Raw genomic sequence first — 14641 nt, forward strand, 5'->3', positions numbered from 1 at the left:
TGAAGAATATAATAGAGAAGTTGATTGAAACTAATGCGTTATCCATGTCCTTAAGTAATGAAGCATATCTATCTATCTATCTATATATATACTAGTATTTTTCACCTGTGCGATGCACGGGGGATATCCACTTTTGTATCTTTATGACTTTTTTTAAAGATATTTTACGGATTATTAGAACAATTTTTTTTTTAGATATAACGAACCAAAATTTGTAAGTTTTTTTTTTATTTTGTACATCGGAAAGAAGTTTTTTTATTGAATGTTTGTTTTGGTTTTTTGAGTTACTATTCTTTTATCTTATTTATCCTCGTCTTGTGACCCGTGCGTTGCACTGGGTATTTGTTTTTATTGGAAAATTTTTACTGTTAGTAATGTAAGTAATTAGTTATTTCACCAGGGTTTGAATTTGATCCCTCACCCTTTATTCTCCACAACTCTTATGTCTTCTAACTCGTTACTTGACCTAACCCTCGAGAACATTCTTTTTTCTTTTAAGCGTTAAATTTTTCAAAGTCAATGTTTTTTTTACGTTTAGTAAAAGAAAGTTTTTGAACCAAACCCGAGTCGAGTGCTCGATCCTTAGGAGCCGCACTCATGGAGAGGCCTTTAACTTTCACCACATCCAAGTTGAAATTGCGAGCGCAATTTAATACACCAAAAATAAAATTTTATAAATTTAATGAAAGAAATTAATTTTAGATATAACAAAATATAAATTTAGAAGTTTTATTTTGGGATTAATTTATCATGTCTCGCTGCCATCACGAACACAATTGCCTTTAATTTGTCGTCGCCATCAGTGAAGGACGCGCCAGTGATTGTGGCATTTGTGGTGGCAGCAGTGAGGCTTGAGTGTTAGCAGTGATTGTGGCAACGACAAACACGACGACAGTGAAAATGAAAACAAAAAGTCAAAAATACATGTTTGCTAAATTTTGAAAATGAAATCTGAAAATGTTTTCACAAACCATGGTTTCATTAAAATGTTTTCCAACGTTTTTCCTCAAATTTAATTGGGATTATATAATAGAAAGCAATATGAAATATATTAATTCGAATACAATTAAAATGACCAATTTCTATTAATTTTATCCCTTAATTGATATTTTTATTACTAAACAGTTAAAAAAACTAAGCGTAGGTGAAAATGTTTTTTTGAAATAAATAGGTTTTGTCCAAAAATAAATAAATAGGTGAAAAGGTTAGTAGAAAGTTTATTGTTACATTCATATCAAATTTAATGTAATCTTTAAAATATATCAATGTAAGAATCCTAAACTTTAATTGCTTAAGATTAATATTAATATTAATTTACATATTTTGTTAATCCAAAATAATTTGGCATGTCCTATAGAATTCCATAACTGATACCAAGTTTTTTAAGATTCATATTAATTACTACACTATATAAATCAAAAATAAATTGTCATGTCCTATGGAATTCCTTAAATAATTTTTTTATTTGGTTTCTTACTAATATTAAATAAAAAATCATAATAAATTTAGTTGTAGGTCAAAGGATTAGCAGAAAGTTTATTTTTGCATTATATCCAATGTAATTCACTAACTGATATTAACCTCATTATTTGGTGAAGGTGTAAGGGTTAGTCCTCACTAACAAAATTTGGTGAAGGTGAAAGGGTTAGTCAAATATTTATTTTGGCATTCATATCAAATTAACGTTAAACATCTACCTTTAATTTTTAACTATTATTATTAATATTAATTAAAATATTATATAAATAAAAAATAATTTAGCATGTTCTATGGAGTTCTTTTTTTTTTGAAAAATCAAGAGAAATATTATAAATATAGAAAATGCGTTGGGAACAAACCTCCCAAGTAGTTGAACCATGTTCTATGGAGTTATATCAGTAATATTAACTTTTTTATTTAGTGCGTAATTAATATTAACTAAACAATAAATAAAAAATTGCAAGTGAAAGGGTTGTGAATTGATGACGATTAATATCAATATAAATATTAATTAATATATTATATAAATAGAAATTATTTTATCACGTTCAATGAATTTATTTCTTGGAAATTCACTTTTTAAGATTATTAATTAATATAACTGTAAAAGATTACAATACCTTTTGGAATACCATAACTGACATTAACCTTTTATTTTGGCGATTAATTTTTACATTCTTTAATAATATACTAATCAATATATTATAGAAATATAAACTAATTGATCATGTCTTATGGAATTTCATAACTGATATTTCGAAAATGAAAGACTAATAGTTGTAAGGGGAAGGTTTAGTGAATTTTTTTGTTAGCATTGATATGACATCTAATGTTAAAACCCTTTAGTTTCTAATTTTAATATTAATTTTAACTAATATATTGAATAAATATTAAATGATTAATCATGTCAACTTAAATTTAATGTTAATTAAATCCTTAACCTTCGATGGTTAAATATTATTAATAAATTTAATAATATAGTATGTATAAAAAATTATAATATGCCCGAATATATCTCAAGTAGTAAGAGTTATGGTACATGTGGGTTGGGTGAGGGAGATTCAGTGATCAATTCCTGGAATGTGAAATTTATCTTTATTTATCTTTCCGATGTAAAAAAAAAAAATCCTATGGAATTATGAAACTGGTGTTAACTTTTTTATTTAATCTGTAACTAATATTAACTAAACACTAACGTATATGAGGGTACTTTAAAAAATAAACGTATATGAGAATGTAACTAATATTAACTAAACACTAACGTATATGAGGATACTTTAAAAAATAAATGTATATGAGAATGAATGTATCTGTGTGATATATTACAACATATAGTAATTTATAAATTAGTAATATGATAAATTACATATTAATTATTTCAAAATATACTTTTTTTAAAGTGAATATATATATTATTTCTTATTCAAATTCTAATAAGTTTGTCCCGAAGGATGACTCAAGTGGTAAGATGGGTATGGAAAGGAAAAATCTAGAGATCAATTTCTGGATGGTATAATGTATTATTCCAATGCACCAAAATAAAAAAAATTCTAAAAGCCAGCACCCCATAAAAAGTTTCTTTTAATTTGCAAATAATTATCAATTTTGTATATTCATATAGTGCAAAACAATATTTGAATTTCACCAATAAGGATCAATGCACTCTTTCAATTAACCTGGTACCATCCATTATACAACGCAAAAGTCTTTATTAAGGATCATTACATTTTTCTATTATACAACACTGGTTAAGTTTCAATCAATAGCAATACAAAACATAAAAAGCTCAACAAATTCTCTTTTTTTTTTTTCAGGGGGAGGATAGGGAGGTCACACAACAGGTAATCACAATGATACTACACAACAATATTTCAATCCTTTCTTGATGATAATAGTCAAATCCATATCCCACGATGATGCTGCTCTCTCCTTGTACCAAGCTCTGAATTTTTTTGTGGCTGACCTCAGTCCTGTCAAATTAAAATCCCTATGGTTTATAGCATCCAAGATCTACCCATTTTGAAACTCCTCTTTGTCTCTTAATTGAGAGGCTTGGATATTCTCAGAGCCTCAAAGGGATGCACTGGTGTTGTTCCCAATTTAATTAGAACATATTACTAATGAAGTCCTCTGGTTCCTGCATAATGGATGTTCCCTGAGACACCAATTTACAACAGTAAAATAGATTTTTTCATATTCAGTAAAATTATCAAATGATGCTAAGTTTTAGGAAAGATTTTTGCAAGTTTGGACATAGAGAAGAGAAATTTGAGTGGTATACAATCTTCAGAACTTATGGCCATGCTTTATAATGTACGTACAATTTTGATTAGTCGTCAATTTTGGCATGGAGACTTATAGCAGAATGTGTAGAGTTTCAAGTTTGCCAGGAGTAACTAATGAAATAATTCTTCAAGGAAAGTGTAGAGTTTGAACTTTGAAGTTTGCACACAAATAGAAAAGGATCAGGAAAAGTCATAAATAAAGCAAAATAAAAGAAGAGTTTATACCGCTGTTGAAGACGCTGACTGTGATGGACGCCTCTCAATAAACACTCTATTCCCTTTCCTTCTCTTTCAATCTTCCACCTCTAGTCCAAAATCAAAAGATAAATGCACATTAAAATAGAAGTGGAATCCATAATAAGAAGTTAAGTTAAATAAAAGAAACCTTGTATCAAAAGATTGAATAAAAGAAGCAGACATATATCACATTTTTCAGCCTAGTTTATCTGAAGAACTAATAACAAATCATGTTCTTATACAAATTTCATAGTTGATCTACCAACAAACTTTCACAAAAACAACTTTTTTAATCAAACTCTTCCTTTGTTGAGCAATAAAAATATGGCAAACATCTACCAACACTTGAATTCCTTTATCCTGAGCACTGAGTTTTTCAGCAGCCACATCAACATTTTGCTGCTTAATTCAACCAAACGAAAAAAAGACTTTCCAGTTCATTAGCCATTCATCAACAGAATCTATGCCCTCATCTAGCCGCTTCCATAGTATAGATGAGTAGCGTGTTGCCTCAAGTTAGCAACACCTCGATGCACCTCCGATCCACTGCTGTTCCCTCCTTCCCCAATCTTTATGTAAAACATTTGTTTTCTTACCCTTGCCATGAAATGTCGAACAATCAGTAGAGAAAATGATTAGAAGCAGTGGCAAGTTAATGTTTACCTTAGAAGCATTCATTTGCTTTACTTTCATGACAGTAGCCACCGTCGGTTCAAACTCACCTTTTCAACTGGAATAAGAAGGGAATATAATAATAAAGATATTGAGAACTTCACACCTTTGCAATATAGAAAATTCTCTCTGCCATATTTTCTAAAACATTTGGATTAAATAATCCAATGGAAAAAATTGATACTTACATTAACCACATCATAAACTCTATGTAGAACACCGGTCTACAATTAACAGAAGTCTTCAAAGAAACAACATGCAACAGGGTAATATGATGAGCCAATTAAGAACTGCACCATCTTCTAACCCAGCTCATAGCCTGCACTCTTTTCTATGTTTTCATCCGGATATGGAGGCTGCTTGAAGTAGCTGATAAAAAGAAGTTCAAGAAATGTCAAATTAAATAAAAACTACGCAAGCAAAGATATTGAGTTGAAGAGAATTAGTAGCAGCTCAAAAAAACTGAGTACGCATACACTGATGCGGAAGCTTTTCTTATACAAATTAAAGAGTCCCTTATGTGATTATCAATTGAACCCATAATAAGAACAATTGAGTGATCTCAAAGGGAAAAACAATTAGGTTGCAGTTAACCCAAGATTAGTTGGAGATTTACTCTTATCATAAAGAATTGAATATATAGGACAATAGTGCCAAACTTTCTGTTACATCAGGTTTTAGATTCTTTTGATTCTTATTAGAGGTGCCAGAGAGCCCCACACCCATCTGAACAATGGGAAAATAAAACATACTCTTCTTTGAACCCAAAACTTGGATTGCAAAGGCTCAAATCCAGCTCATAGTGCAACAAAAAGTACCTGAAAGTTAAAAACTTTCTAGAATATCACAGATATTGGAAGGAGTGAAATTGTTGGTAAAAAATCAATAGTGGTATGTGAGCAGCAGAGATAGAAGAAACTGCACAAAAGAACCTCCTCCTGATCTTTCTTTTGCTGGTTTAGATCCTTTAAAAAGAAGTTATGATGAATAGATTGAATAATGAGGAATAAGAGGGGAAAGATAGATGTTAAACCATAATTAAATTTATAAAAAGATGAAGCAGCAGAGGGGGATGAGTAAGAAATTAGGGATTATTTAGCTAAGGGAGTCCAACATGTGTGTAACCAAATGAAAGACTCATAATCTACAAAATGATGGAAAAAACACTCCTTTTTATGGGAAAGCAAACAGAAAAATGGTGAAAGTTCTTACCTTGGGAACAGAAGAGAATGTGATCGGTGAGCTTCAAAGGAAGACAGAATGGTACCCTGCGGAATTGGTTTAATTTGCCCAAAAAAAGTAGAATAAATAAAATGAAATGAGTTTGGGATGAAGAACATGTCAAATCCATATCCATAACCACATGAACAAAGGTTTGCACGAATGAGTTGCACGGAAGGAAACAATGGAGAAAAGGCCAAAGCAATACAAAACAATGGGATATTTTTAAAAAACTCACCGAAAACTGAAGTTCCAAATGGACGAAACAGTTTCCTCAGTTCGCCATCGACGATGGCACAGGTTGTGTCCTCTAGATCTTCTGTCCCAACCACTTAAAGAGAGGGCCTTGCGATGTAATGGGGAGAGGAATCTCTGGCCTCAACATCGCAAACAAAGAAACAGAAGAGGGAGAGAGGCGAAGAGAGTGAAGATGGAGAGTGGAGACATTCCAACTTCCAAGTGAATGGAAAAGACGGACAGCTGAGAAACAAAACGGAAGCGAATGGAAAACAAAACGGAAGGCTGAGGGAACAGAAAAGAGCAAAAGAAACGTAAGAAAAGGGAAATTGTGATTGAGGAATAAACGGCTAGGATCGAATCTTTAGGAAATAATGTGTACTTTTACTAAAATGTCCATGCTAAAAATTATATTGCTGTGCATTAAGGTGTTGAATGACTGGTTTGCCCCCAATGCTGCACAAACTCTCACTTTATAGAGTTTATAGATGTAAAGGAGACTTGAGTTTTTTGCTCTCCTTTACATTAAATGCATTAAATAGTAAAATATAAAAAAAAAAAAAAAAAAAAAAAAAAAAAAAAAAAAAAAAAAAAAAAAAAAAAAAAAAAAAAAATATTTCTTTTATATTAATATCTTTAATAATAAAATTAAATAAATTTTTTAAGTCATAATCTATTCAACTACATACTAAATTGTAAAAGCCACTTTGAACCTTTGTATGAAATACATTAAATTAAAATATTAAAAATGAATAAAATTGTTTAAGTCATTAGCTATTCAACTACGTATCTATATATATATGTAAAGGAGACTTGAGTTTTTTGCTCTCCTTTACATTAAATGCATTAAATAGTAAAATATTTCTTTTATATTAATATCTTTAATAATAAAATTAAATAAATTTTTAAGTCATAATCTATTCAACTACATACTAAATTGTAAAAGCCACTTTGAACCTTTGTATGAAATACATTAAATTAAAATATTAAAAATGAATAAAATTGTTTAAGTCATTAGCTATTCAACTACGTACTAAATGTAAAACTCACTTGAAAGTTTGTTACAAATACATCAAGAAATAAAAAAAATCATTTTGTATTATATACTTTAAAATAAAACCAGATCAACAAAATTTACAACGCAATAAGTTAATCAACTACCAACTGATTTTTGTGTTTGTTGTATAAGGTAGAACAGGACATAACACTTTAGTTCTTTAAAAAAGTGTGAAACAAAAAAGAATGAAACAAACACTAATAAAAAAAATCACACTGATGTTTATGGACAAAAAAAGTACATTGATAAAAGTACTCATAATTTACATGTGGACAATTTTAATTAGTTAATAAAAAATAATTTATATAAAGAAATATCTTAATATATAAAACATTAATTGATTTAAAAAAATATGTATGGATGCTTGATTTCCCTTAAGCAATGTCTCAGGTTCGAGTTTTGTGAATAAAAAAACTTCGCTGAAAGAGTTAACTCCACGATATTGTGAAAATTCTCAGCTCAAGCAGGATTGCATAAAGAAGGATTCCTCTGGAGGAGGATACACGTAAGCCCAAAAAAGAGTTCAAAAATATTTGTTTGTGGTAAGAAGTTTAATATGAGTTAATATAATGATTTAAAAATATTTGTTTACTTAAAAAAAACTAAAAAAAAATATATTAGTCATAATATTTTTATTTTTTAATTTAATTAATGTAAAAAAATTCACTAAATACATTAAGAAGTAAAAGCGTCCTACATTTGTATTAAAAATACATGAACCAATAGGAAAGATTTTAACCATTTTTTGATAATCTGATTTAATTTTCTGGGTTTTGAAGAAGAGTGATGAAGATGTGGAAAGAAGAGATAAAGAGAATATTTTTCGGGGTTTTAAAATTTTTTTCCCATAAATTAAACCTATAAGTTTTTGGATGGAATTGGATGGAAGACCAAAGTTGCTAACGGAGAACAATGTTGGGGTAATAAAGTGCAATTAAAATTTGTTAGGGATCAAAATCTTAAGAAATGTAAAAGTGGGGACCAAATATGCAATTAGACCTAATAAAATAAAAAACCGAAAAAACTCTATTGTGAAAATCTTTCAACTATCTACATTAATTAATAACATTTATAAACTTAAAAATTGACTTAAATTTTGCTTTAGTAAAAAATATCAAGAATTAAACTTGACTTAGAATAAAATAATATCATCAAAAAATAATTTAGATAAAACATGTTAAATTTAAAAATGACACTATGAGGCATTTACTATTAACTATAATGTATGTGTGTCTTATTTGAAAAAACAATCTCCATATAATTTTTTGATTTTGTTATATATTAGTAAAGACGATTTTGAGGAAGCTTAATAGAGAAAAAAAAAATTATCACAAAAGTTGAATAAATTTAAGTTATATCTTATTATAGTTGTAAAAGATAAAATTACTTTATTGTTCTCCATTTTGACAAGTGTAAACCAGTTTGAGAAATTGTGGTTGACCCTCCTAAAATATGACTTTCTCAGTAAAAGGTATAAAAATATGTTCATACAAGTTATTTGATGGTATTAAAAACTTATTGCTGAATTTTTTTTGTTACAAATTGACTAGATTATTTTTCAAATTATTAAATAAAAATATCATTATATTTTTAAAACTATTCAATTTTAATTAATAAATATTAATTATTTAATTAGAGTAATATTAATTATTTATACAAATAGAACTCTAATACTATTTACTGAAATGTTTTTTTTTAATTATTGAAATGTCTAAACACAATTATTATTTTTGTATTAATTTAAGCGATGATCATTTTATACAATCTTAAAAATATTGTAAATAAACCCGTACAACGTGTTATATCTATTGTATAAAAATATTGTAAGTAAACCCATGCAACGCACAGGTATTACATCTAGTGTTAATTTGTTTAGGGTGCTTTTTGTAAATTGAAGTTTAGTTTTGTCTTTGAACCTCTTTGTATAAAAGAATTGAATATTTTGTCTTAAAGAAGTTTAAAATTTATTATGACATGGGGTTGATACATTAAGGGACTAGATTATTTATGTTTTGGGGGGTTCTATCTGGTGCTATACATTTTTCTCTTCGAACAAAGAATTTTAAATTGTTTAATATTTTTATTTGATATAAGGCAATAATTTAGTGGTTAATGCTTTTTTATATACATTTGGTGATTGTTAGTGGACAATGTTTATTTGCTTTCCCGATCTATTTTGTCGAGAGTCCAACGACCCTGTGCATTGCACCACTACATTAGATTGATTGACAGCTCATGAGTTAAATAGAGTGAACTCTATGTTGTTTCAATTTTAAGAAAAATATATTAAAACACATATTTTGTTTCAAATAGATAAAATAAATAAATAAATTGTTCTATGTTACTATTGCAAAAAATAAATAACAGACCAAGATATATAAATATAAATAATATTTTTAAATCTAATCATAAATGGATAAATTTATATGAGTAATAGAACCTGAAACAATGTCATTTACATGGAATTTGGGTGAAGCTTGCAAGTGGATTGTAAATGGGTATAAGTTATAAAATTGAAGTGCATTCAATAAATTTATAGTACATAAAATACAAAATTTTCAAGTTCCATTCTATATTACTCCCTCTGTCCCCTATTATAAGTCACTTTTGACTACTTATCTTAGATTAAGAAAAATAGTTAAAAGCAATAAATTTGTAAGACAAAAACATAGTCTTTCCAATGTCACCCTTAGAATTTCTCTCTCCAAATTAAAACTTTTCAAATATAACTACCTCTTTCATCTTAAATATGAGGTTAGTATTTGAAACAAATATTAAATGTTGCATTGGTATCACAAAGTGACTTATAATTAGGGACAAAAAAAACTCAAAAAATGTGACTTATAAATGGGGACGGATGGAGTAATAATTATAATAATTGATGTCATAGTATATGACACTCATTTTTTTTATTGTAGTGGTACGATGAAATACATAATATAAATGAGATATGCGAAAATGTTGGAAATTTTTTAAATTATAAGAATAATATATGAAACTTGATTAAAAATAATTTAAGAATATTTAAGGAAGAAATGTCAGAGATGTAGATATGAGATATGTATCATACCAAAGTATATGTTCAAGTTAAAATAAATACAAACGTTATATTTTAAAAGAAAAATTTCCTTTAATTTTAATTTCAAGTATCCAATATTAAAGTTTTAAATTAAAACAAATAAAAATTTTAATTTAATTTTAATTCATATTTTATTGATTTAAAATTCAATTAGATTGAAATAAATGATTTAAATATCATTTACTCATAAAGCTAATGTAATTTATTGTCATTAAAATCACAACAATTAGAAATTTAATTAAATTTAATTAAATACCATTTAATCTATTTATATTTTGATTGTGTAATTGAATGAATAATTAAGGTTGATATAATAATTCTTGAGTTTAAATATCCCTTTAAAATGTCTAATCATCACAAAAAATAAAGAATTAAATTCATGAGGCAAAAAACTTTTCACTTTCATAACTCCATATAACATGTGTAATATTTACATATATTTAATATCTAAAATGACATTCTTAACATTTAGTAATCATAGACCAAATAAAAAAAATAGATTTTTATGAGTGTAAACTAGAAAAAAAAATCTCATAAAAAATAAACAATGTCATTTTAAAATAAAAAAAGGGTTCTTAGAATGATGCTTTATTTTGCATGACAAAGACTTCTTATGTAACGTAGAGGTGAGTGCATTTAAAACAAAGACTATATAAAACACTATTGTTCCACATAGTTAGCTCAAGTGATAAGAGTTATGAGACATAAAAGTTGGGTAAAATGAAGGATGAAGGTTTCAGGGTTCGAATCATGAGGAGTGACTAATTTACTAACATTACTAACAACTAACATTTCTCTATCAAAAAATAAAAACACCACTGTTCAAAATAAAAATGATAATGCAATAGTTTTCTTACACTACTTCTTATATTGTTGTAGATTTAAAACTTACTAAGGAGCAAATAAAAATTTTCGCATTTGCAAATATAATCACTTTATTCAAAGCAACAGCAGTTTATTAGTCGGCTTTCCCCAAATGACTTAAATTGATAGGACCTCAATAACAACTTCTCAAAATAAGCTTATTATGGATGAATTATATTATGATAGACAAGATCTAACAACATAGTATGTACATCTTCTGTCTAACATGACACCGGAATAAAAAAGTGTTTATGAGACGATCATGTCAACAATTAATTAAGATAAATGGGTGTTGTTTTTTTTCTATGGTTATGGAGGAACGGAGAAAACTTTCATTTGGAGAGCATAAACAACAGCTATAAGATCAAAGGACGAAAAACTCAACATTCGCAAGCATTATTTTGAAGTTGTAGACTAAACACTCAAAGATACTAAAATATTTGCTAATAAGTTCAGTTTCAACCAACATTTTGGAGGAGAAGTTGTTGTTGTGGACTGCCAATAACAACAGGAAGTTTCAACTTCATGAAAATATTGTATCATAATTATAAAATAAATAATTCGAAACAAAAAGTCAAAACTAGCTGAAATAAATGATGAAACAAAAGCATCAAAATCGACCTTCACTACATCTAGAAAAGGTCGAGCCCAGGCCGGAGGAAACTCCCTAGAGGTTGGGCGCATATGGGTATTTGTTGTCACCAAAGATGGACGCGATACAGCAGCACGTCACAATGAAAAACCTCGACGAAGCGACAGGCTGGTGACGGAACATGTATTTCAATCCTCTTGAATGGAGTAACATCAACCAAGGTAAAAAACAAATAACATAAAATCCTGCATATAGGTAATACAACCCACTATATTGCCAAGGTAACGCGCAAACAACAAGGGTTGTAAAACAAGACAAGTTAAAAGAACATGGTGTGTCGTCTTAGGGGAGACAAGACACCAAAGACACGCTAAATCCATCACAACGCCACGACAAAAAAAATAATACATTTATAAAAAACCTTAAAAAATTCTTATACAAAATAATATATTAATACAAAAATATCTTGAAAATAACGCAAAAATAATAAAAACACAAAATAAATAAAAGTGAATATCCCCCGTGCATCGCACGGGTCAAAAATACTAGTGAAAGATAAAATTAAAGTCAAATATAATTATTTAATTTAGGGGATGTGATAGAATAAGGTGGTGGTATATTTATGTTATAATGATGGTCCATTGATAGAATGAAATATAATAATATATTTTTATAAGAAATTAAGCAGTTAAATATATAGATAAGAAATTATTATTAAATATAGGAGAAAATAAAGAAATTGAATGTTATCCCCCCAGCAAAGTCTTTACCCTGGTGCAAAGAGCTTCTATGCCGCTCGGGACATGATATCATACCTACCAGAGGTGTTTTGGCTAGACGAGGGGTTTATATCAGAGGAAGTTTATGTTCATCAACCCCCAGGTTTTAAAGATGAGAAGAAGCCAGACCATGTGTTCAAATTGAAGAAGTCACTCTATGGTCTGAAGCAAGCTCTCAGAGCATGGTATGAGAGACTCAGCTCATTCCTTCTGGAAAATAAGTTTGTAAGGGGTAAAGTATATACAACTCTCTTTTGCAAAACTTACAAAGATGATATCTTAATTGTGCAAATCTATGTTGATGATATAATATTTGGCTCTGCTAATCAATCTCTATGCAAAGAATTTTCTAAGATGATGCAGGCTGAATTTGAGATAAGCATGATGGGAGAATTAAAGTACTTTCTGGGAATACAAGTAGATCAAACACCAGAAGGAACATATATCCATCAGAGCAAGTACACTAAGGAACTTCTGAAGAAGTTCAATATGCTGGAATCTACAGTGGCCAAGACTCCAATGCATCCTACGTGCATTTTGGAGAAAGAAGATGCAAGTGGTAAAGTTTGTCAGAAGCTCTATCGTGGCATGATAGGATCCCTTCTGTACTTAACTGCATCTAGGCCTGATATATTATTTAGTGTTCATTTATGTGCTCGTTTCCAATCAGATCCAAGGGAAACCCACTTAACTGCTGTTAAGAGGATCCTAAGGTATCTGAAAGGCACCACTAACCTTGGCTTGATGTATAAGAAAACATCAGAGTATAAGCTTTCAGGTTATTGTGATGCTGACTATGCTGGAGATAGAACAGAGAGAAAAAGTACTTCTGGAAATTGTCAATTTCTAGGAAGTAATCTAGTCTCATGGGCAAGCAAGAGGCAATCAACCATTGCACTATCCACTGCAGAGGCAGAATATATCTCAGCAGCAATATGCAGCACTCAGATGCTCTGGATGAAACATCAGCTGGAGGATTATCAGATCCTTGAGAGCAATATCCCAATCTATTGTGATAACACTGCTGCAATCTCACTGAGTAATACAAAAAAAGTAATTGAATGCTGACTTTGCATCGCGTATTAATTTCGTATCTGAACTAATTATTTGATTACTATTAAATGCATTATTTGTTAGATTGTAGATGCAGTCATATAATTATATATGCATAAAATGTTATTTAATATTATAATAAACTTGATACTATGATACACTTTTTTTCGCATTTTAAGAAAAATATGAGTCGTGCATCGCACGGGAACCTACATAGTTAACAAAAACATACTCAATAGTCAATACAGTACTAACGCTAAAAATAAGTCAAATGAAGAATTAATGTACATGAAATAAACACTAAGATCAGCTAAAGATAAATAAGTGTGGATCTAAACCTTAGCATCAATTAGAACAATGTGGAGAGGATAACCCTAGTCCTGATTTTCAAGTAATTTTTTCCAAGGCAGAGACTCTTGGTGGGATTCACATGTACACCCATGTCTCCGATCAAAATCACGACAAATGAATCAAAGCAAAAGAGATGAGAAAATGGAAGCAAGGGTACTAGGCTGAAAACACAATATGAACATCTCAGCACAATATGATTCGATTTATAGCCACGAATTTAGAATTCTCCAGATCAAATCAGAGAAGCTGTAAAGGAATTAAGGGAGGAGATAGGAACACAACTTGTAAAATAGAAAACACAATTATAGATGTCAACAGTACCATGGTTTGTTGATAGGGAGAAGTGAATATAGATAATAGATGAGCTCCATAGCATAGTAGCATCCAACAAATACAACCAATCCAACGGAAGGAAGTACAGGATGAAGTGGAACAGTTGTCGATGAAGTGACAGTGGCATAGTCGGTGAATAGATTAGGGATCATAGGAGCAGAACGATGGGCAGTTACGTGAAGTGGTGGGACGACGATGGCCGGAATTCACGGAAGACAAAGTATGCCCAAATATCTGACAGCCCAAATATCTGCTAACCCTAGTTTAACATAAATTGACACCAAACCAATACAGCCCAAATACAAAGTAGGCCCAAATATATGGGAAGTGCAAAAAAAAAACAGTGCAGTAGGACCTAATAGGATTCGATCCTAAGACCACACGCCGCAGCGATTGTCAAAA

The 14641-nt window shown here is 29.5% G+C and overlaps 1 long non-coding RNA gene across 4 annotated transcripts; it reads right to left on the minus strand.

Annotated features, from left to right (window-relative positions):
* Nucleotides 1-3102: 3102 nt before the first annotated feature.
* On the minus strand, nucleotides 3103-6359 carry LOC130734292 (uncharacterized). 4 transcript variants are annotated; one of them, XR_009017871.1, is made up of 5 exons: nucleotides 6133-6359; nucleotides 5886-5941; nucleotides 4862-5042; nucleotides 4665-4731; nucleotides 3103-4069 (listed from the first exon to the last, which is right to left on the minus strand). It is a non-coding gene; the product is annotated as an uncharacterized LOC130734292 (long non-coding RNA). The 4 variants fall into 4 exon arrangements; XR_009017872.1 differs by lacking the exon at nucleotides 6133-6359 and having other exon boundaries at nucleotides 3107-3616; nucleotides 3990-4069; nucleotides 5886-6120; XR_009017870.1 differs by lacking the exon at nucleotides 6133-6359 and having other exon boundaries at nucleotides 3107-3634; nucleotides 3990-4069; nucleotides 5886-6120.
* Between the last annotated feature and the right edge of the window lie 8282 nt (nucleotides 6360-14641).

The sequence above is a fragment of the Lotus japonicus genome, chromosome 1 (genome assembly GCF_012489685.1).
Source record: "Lotus japonicus ecotype B-129 chromosome 1, LjGifu_v1.2".
NCBI lineage: Eukaryota > Viridiplantae > Streptophyta > Magnoliopsida > Fabales > Fabaceae > Lotus > Lotus japonicus.